Here is a 5,965-nt window from a genome sequence, read left to right as displayed (position 1 = left end):
TAGCCCATGACAAGCTCTCGCGATCAACGAAGGAATAGACCTTCTCCCAGGAAGACCCGATCAGACTCGGAATCCCGGTTTACAAGACATTTCGACAATGGTAAAACAAGACCAGCAAAGCCTCCTGATGTGCCGACAAATCTCGATAGGAGCTGCACATATCTCATTCTCAGGGCACACCGGATGAGCCAGACGTTGGGTTGGCATAGACCCTGGTTGCCTAGGGGGCGCCGGACATCGCTCGGTTTGGACCAACACTTAGACAAGCACTGGCCGGGGGGGTAAAATAAAGATGACCCTCGGGATGCGTGACTCCCAAGGGAAAAAGGGCTAGGTGAGGCAAATGGTAAAACCAATGTTGGGCCTTGCTGGAGGAGTTTTATTCAAAGCGAACTGTCAAGGGGGTCCCATAAATCACCCGACCGCGTAAGGAACGCAAAATCCGGGAACATGACACCGGTATGACGGAAACTAGGGCGGCAAGAGTGGAACAAAACACCAGGCATAAGGCCGAGTCTTCCACCCTTTACCAAGTATATAGATGCATTAATAATATAAGAGATATTGTGATATCCCAACCAAAATCCTGTCCACCATGGAGAAATCTTCAACTTCACCTCCAACTAGCAACGCTATAAGAGGGGCTGAGCAAAAGCGGTAACATAGCCAAACAACGGTTTGCATAGGAAAGGTGTCAAAGGTTAGAGGTTCATGGCAATTTGGGATGGCTTGATAAACAGGTAATAGGTAGCACAACATAGCGATAGAACAAAGCAACTAGCATAGCAATGATAGTAGTGAGATCCAGGGTAGCGGTCATCTTGCCTGAAATCCTGCAAGGAAGAAGAACGAGTCCATGAAGAAGATGAAGCCACGAAGACGAACCAAGCGTAGACGAACGAATCCTCACGATCGCCACGAAACGGGAACTATCGAGATGAAGCACACAACATAGTAAACACACCACACATGAACAAGACATGATGCACAACAAGCATGATGCATGACAAGACTACATGAAGCTACTTATGGCAAGAGATGATGCAAACAAGAGCAACACATCAAGGCAAGTTTAAATGAGGCCGGGAACAACATATAACCATTCCGGTAAGTCCTCATATGCATATTTCGAAATTGGTCCAGATCTGAATAAACCCTTATGTTCAAGTTGTTAAACAACAAGTTAAGATGCACCAAGATGATCTACACGAGATTCTAGTCAAGTTACATATAAAGTTCATTTAGTTCGGAGCTACGGTCTAGAAGATATGAGCAAAACAAGTTAAACATGGCATTGATGCAAAATGCATACAAACATCAAGCAAACACCTCAAAACAAGGATGCAACATGATAATATGAAACTACATGCAATTCTAAGCAAGTTTCATATAGAGCACACTCTAAACGGAGCAACGGTTCAACACATGCACATGAAACGAGTTTAAAGGACAAGCTGTCCAAAACAGTGACTAGGCATATTGCAAGCATCAAAACTATATGCTACAGCACCTCAACATAATAACAAAAGGCATGGGCATGATGTACAGGTAAAGCATTACAAAACATGAACACTGAGCTAACTCCACAAATCACTAGAACATGCTCAAACACACATGGTAAGATTGCAAGTTATAACAATTTCACTCTGCAGAAAATAACATCATGATGCAATGTTTAGAGCTCAAACAACATGTTACAGGAACTTATCATGGCAAACAAAGGCATGGCATGAATCTACTAATTGCATAGATCAAAAGTCCCTTACTGACCATGAGCCAAAAAGGATCAGAAAATATGATGGCACCCATGTAAACATAGCAAGTTATTATACAGATTCAAACATGGCAGAAACAGAATTATGAAGGCATGTAAATGAGCTTGTGAAACTCACTACAGAGAAATATATAGCATGGCAAGGCACCCAACAGTAAGAAGGCATGTTTGTGAAGCTAAACATGGCAATAGCAAGTCCATAGGGTGCATGCAACACTAGCAACAATCATGGTAACAACTGAACTTAATGTTAACAGGCTGACAGCAACATTATGAAGCAACTTTGGAGCAAGATATGAACAAGCTACAGCAAGCTATAAATGCAACTAGGGCATAGATGGATAGAGCATAACATGTAGATCAAAACATATTTAGTGAACATCTCCAGATTATGCATGGAATGATTAGTAGCAACATGTTTATATAGCATCACGAAATAACAGATTTAGCCTAGCAAAACAGCAACATCATGTACCCTACTTAACAAGCTCGATTCACTCACCACAAGTCATTGCATGATAAGATAAGCATAGCATAATCAAGAAGACATGTTTGTGAAACAAACCAAGTCAAGAACAAGTTCATAGCATTCAAGGATCAACTACAACAACCTTGGCCAAATTGAATAACATGTAAACAATCTGCCAGGAAACATTTTGAAGCAAAAGTAGAGCACGAAAATGACATTCTAGACTACTCCATAATTGCAACAAAGGGCATGAATGGATAGACAATAACCACATGTTCAAAACACCCTTACTGAAGTATCTCAAAATATGCATGGATCTCTCTGTAGCATCAAGTTTACATGGCATCAAAATAACAGTAGAACAGGGACTAAAATCAGCAATATCACGATGCCTAGTTTGCATGCTTGTGCTAGTCACCATATTGATCACAAAAATACATGATAAGCACCTCTGTAAAGAATACATAGCATAGTTCAAAACACATGTAGACATCAACCTCATAGGATGCACACATCAATCATGGCAAAAATGACAAAAGAGCTCGTTCTGTTAACAGACAGCAGCAAACATCATGAAGCACTCTTACAATGATGATTCGGGCATCTAGATGACCTCAAATGAATATGATGCAATGGAATGAAATGATTTAATCATTGAGATGAACAATTTGACATATTGCACATGCAAAACGGAGCTACGGATGCAGAGATACGGCATGATGAACATGGCATGAAAATACTGTAATCCTGGGACTTGGTGGATTTTCACCTCGGGGAAAATTGGACGGGGCGGACCCGGACGAGCGGATCCGGGGACGGGGCGGCCGTTTGGTTGAGATCCTGGTGGATCTCATCCCGATCCACCGGATCTCGCCGGAGAAGCAGCGACGATGGCCGGAGAAGGGCGGGGCCGGCCGGATCCGGCGAGGGAGACGACGGTGCGACGAAGGGCGGCGGCTTCCGGGCGCGGGGACGACGGGGGAGACCGGAGGCGAGGCGCGGCGCGGTGGCGCGTGGCGGCGCCCGACCGGAGGCGGAGGGGCCAGGCGGAGGGGTGCGCGGGGCGGACGGGGGTCGCGCGGGCCTGGGCGGGCCCGCCTGGGCCCGGCGGGCGGGGAGCGCCGGGACACGTGGCAGCGTCTGGTTGGACGAGGGCGGCGGCGGGCTGACGTGGCACGTCCCCATTGGTCGGGCGACGTGGCCGGCTGCTTTGGACATGTAAGGTGGCTGGACGGACATGTCCGGCTGCGGGTAGGGATGGATCTACGGTTTGGACTGCGCGGAAAAAATTGGGGAGGGGCACAAATATATAGGTGGAGGGAGCTAGGAGTGTCCAAATGAGGAGCGGTTTTCGCCCTCACGATCGTAATCGAACGACCGAGAGCATGGAGGGGAGTTAGATGGGTTTTTGGCCACTTTGGAAGGGTGTTGGGCTGCAAAGAGAAGGAGTCTTTACGGTTACCCGGTTAACCGTTGGAGTATCAAACGAACTCCAAATGACACGAAACTTGACAGGCGGTCTACCGGTGGTATACCAAGGCCGCTTAGCAAGACTCGGTCCATTCCGAGAAAGTTTAACACCCACTCACAACAGGAGACAAAAGGGGAACGCCGGAGGGCATAGGAGCGCCGGATTGCAAAACGGACAACGGGGAAAATGCTCGGATGCATGAGACGAACACGTATGCAAAATGAAATGCACATGATGACATGATAAAATGCAACACACAAGCAAATGACATGGCAATGACGGTGAATAACTGGCAAACACCTGACGCATCGGATCCAGGGCGTTACAGTTCTCTTGCTCTTGATTTTTTTTCGTGAGTCCCTGAGTTCTGAGTCGACTGCTGAGCAGGCGGCTTGGAACTTCTTCGAAGACTTTGTTTTAATGATTTGTTCTTGCTCGCTTCTTCATCTTGTTTGCAGGATTATCACAACCTCCACGCCACTACCTTTAACTCCCAGGTCCGGGAGGCGAACAAAAAGGTTGCCGATCTGTCGGAGAGCCGGCGTGAGTGTCTTTGTCCTTTTATCTCATGTGGGGGCGCGTCAGCGCACCCACTAGGTGTAGTCCCCGAGATTCAGGCCGACTGCTGAGCAGTCGGGTCGGATCTTTCTTGTCGACCTCTTTCTTAATTCCTTCTATCCATATTGGCAGGAGCCAACGCCGACTTGAGGCAGCAGCTGGGTGTGGCCCAGATCGCCCTTCGCACCAAGGAGGGTGAGTTCAGCGCCTTGGCTCAGGAGCGTGACCGCCTGGCCAAGAAACTGGCCAACCAGGAGGAAAGCCACAAGGCGGCCCTGAAGGCGGTGCAGGACAGCGAGGCCGCCCTCAAAGCCGAATATGAAACCAAGGCGGCGAGCTGGGCCAAGGCAAGGCAAGCTCTGAGCGAAGGCTATGGCCGAGTCGAGGATTTGGTTGACGGTAGGCCGCCTTCTTCTTCACTCTTTTGCTTGTCCTTGTAAGCCAGTTTATCTCCTGACTTGCTCCGTTTCTTTCTTCTTTGTGAAGAGTACTTTCCTGGCAACTCCGTCGCCGCCAACCAAGCCATCGAAGCTCACCGCGAGGCCCGGCGGCAGGCTGGGGTTGAGGTCGCACCGGATGCCAACCGGTCGCTTGAGGAGCAGCTTCTGGCGATTCAGGCCCGCCTCCAACCGGCATACCGCATGCTCCGCCGGCTTCAGTGTGCCGGAGCACAGGTCTTGGCCGCCCTTTGGCCTGGCGAAGTAATTCCTCATACCCCCAGCCGTACTGCCGACTGGCTGGAGGTAGCAGTCATCTGCCTCGAGGCCTGGAAGGCTTCAGCAGCTCGATCCGGCGCTCGACGGGCGCTAGAGTTCGTCCAGGCTTGGTACCCTGGGCTGAACTTGGACCAGCTACGCACCTGGCGGCAGGAGGCTGACGAGGAGCTGGAGGCGGTGCGGACGGCTATCATCCAGCGCGCCCCGGCGATCTCCGATTTCACCGACACCAGCGCCTTTGCTCCTGAGGTGAACGAGGACGGCGTCGCGCAGCCGAAGGAATGGTTCGGGTTGAACCCGGCCGACGGTGAAGACTCGACGAAGGAGATTGACTCCAGCGACGAGGGCGAAGAGGAGGAGGAGGAAGACGGCGAATACGTTGTGCCGGATGTCGAAGCAGCCGGCCAGCCTCAGCCTGATCGTGCCTCTAGCAATAAGGCGCGCGTGAATGCTCTGCCTGCCACCGGCGACGACCAGGCGGAGACTCGCCAGTTTGCCACTCCTCCAGCCGACACCGCCGTCTCTACCAATCTTCCTGATGCTCCGGGCGCTCCCTTGGCTTGATTCGTTGTTTTTACTTTCCTACTTGTTACTCTTTGAACAGCTTTGTTATCTTTGCGCAATTCCACCCACTGGGGGTGTATTCAAACTTCGTTGAATGCCGGCCTCCCGAAGGCCTTTTGTGTAAATATTATTATGCATGTGCTTGGCTTCCATTCCTACTTTCTTTTTATCTCTCGGCTTTTTTCCTGTGCCGCCTTCCCTTGGTTGCCGCCTTCCCAGCCGGACAGCTGCTCTGCAGTCTGTGGCCGGGTAAGGAGTTCAGCCGTCTGGGAAGGCAAGTACTCAAGCTTTCTTAGATTGTAGCAGAGTAGGAAGGGAAGTCGGCCAGCCAGCTGCTTTGACAGCCGGTTGGCGAGAGGGGAGCCGGCTTGTGTTATGTAAGTTCGTCAGTCCTTAGCCGTTTTTCATGTGGG

The sequence above is a fragment of the Triticum dicoccoides genome, chromosome 1B, assembly GCF_002162155.2.
Source record: "Triticum dicoccoides isolate Atlit2015 ecotype Zavitan chromosome 1B, WEW_v2.0, whole genome shotgun sequence".
NCBI classification, from domain to species: Eukaryota; Viridiplantae; Streptophyta; class Magnoliopsida; order Poales; family Poaceae; genus Triticum; species Triticum dicoccoides.
Note: the sequence above shows the minus strand (reverse complement) of the source record.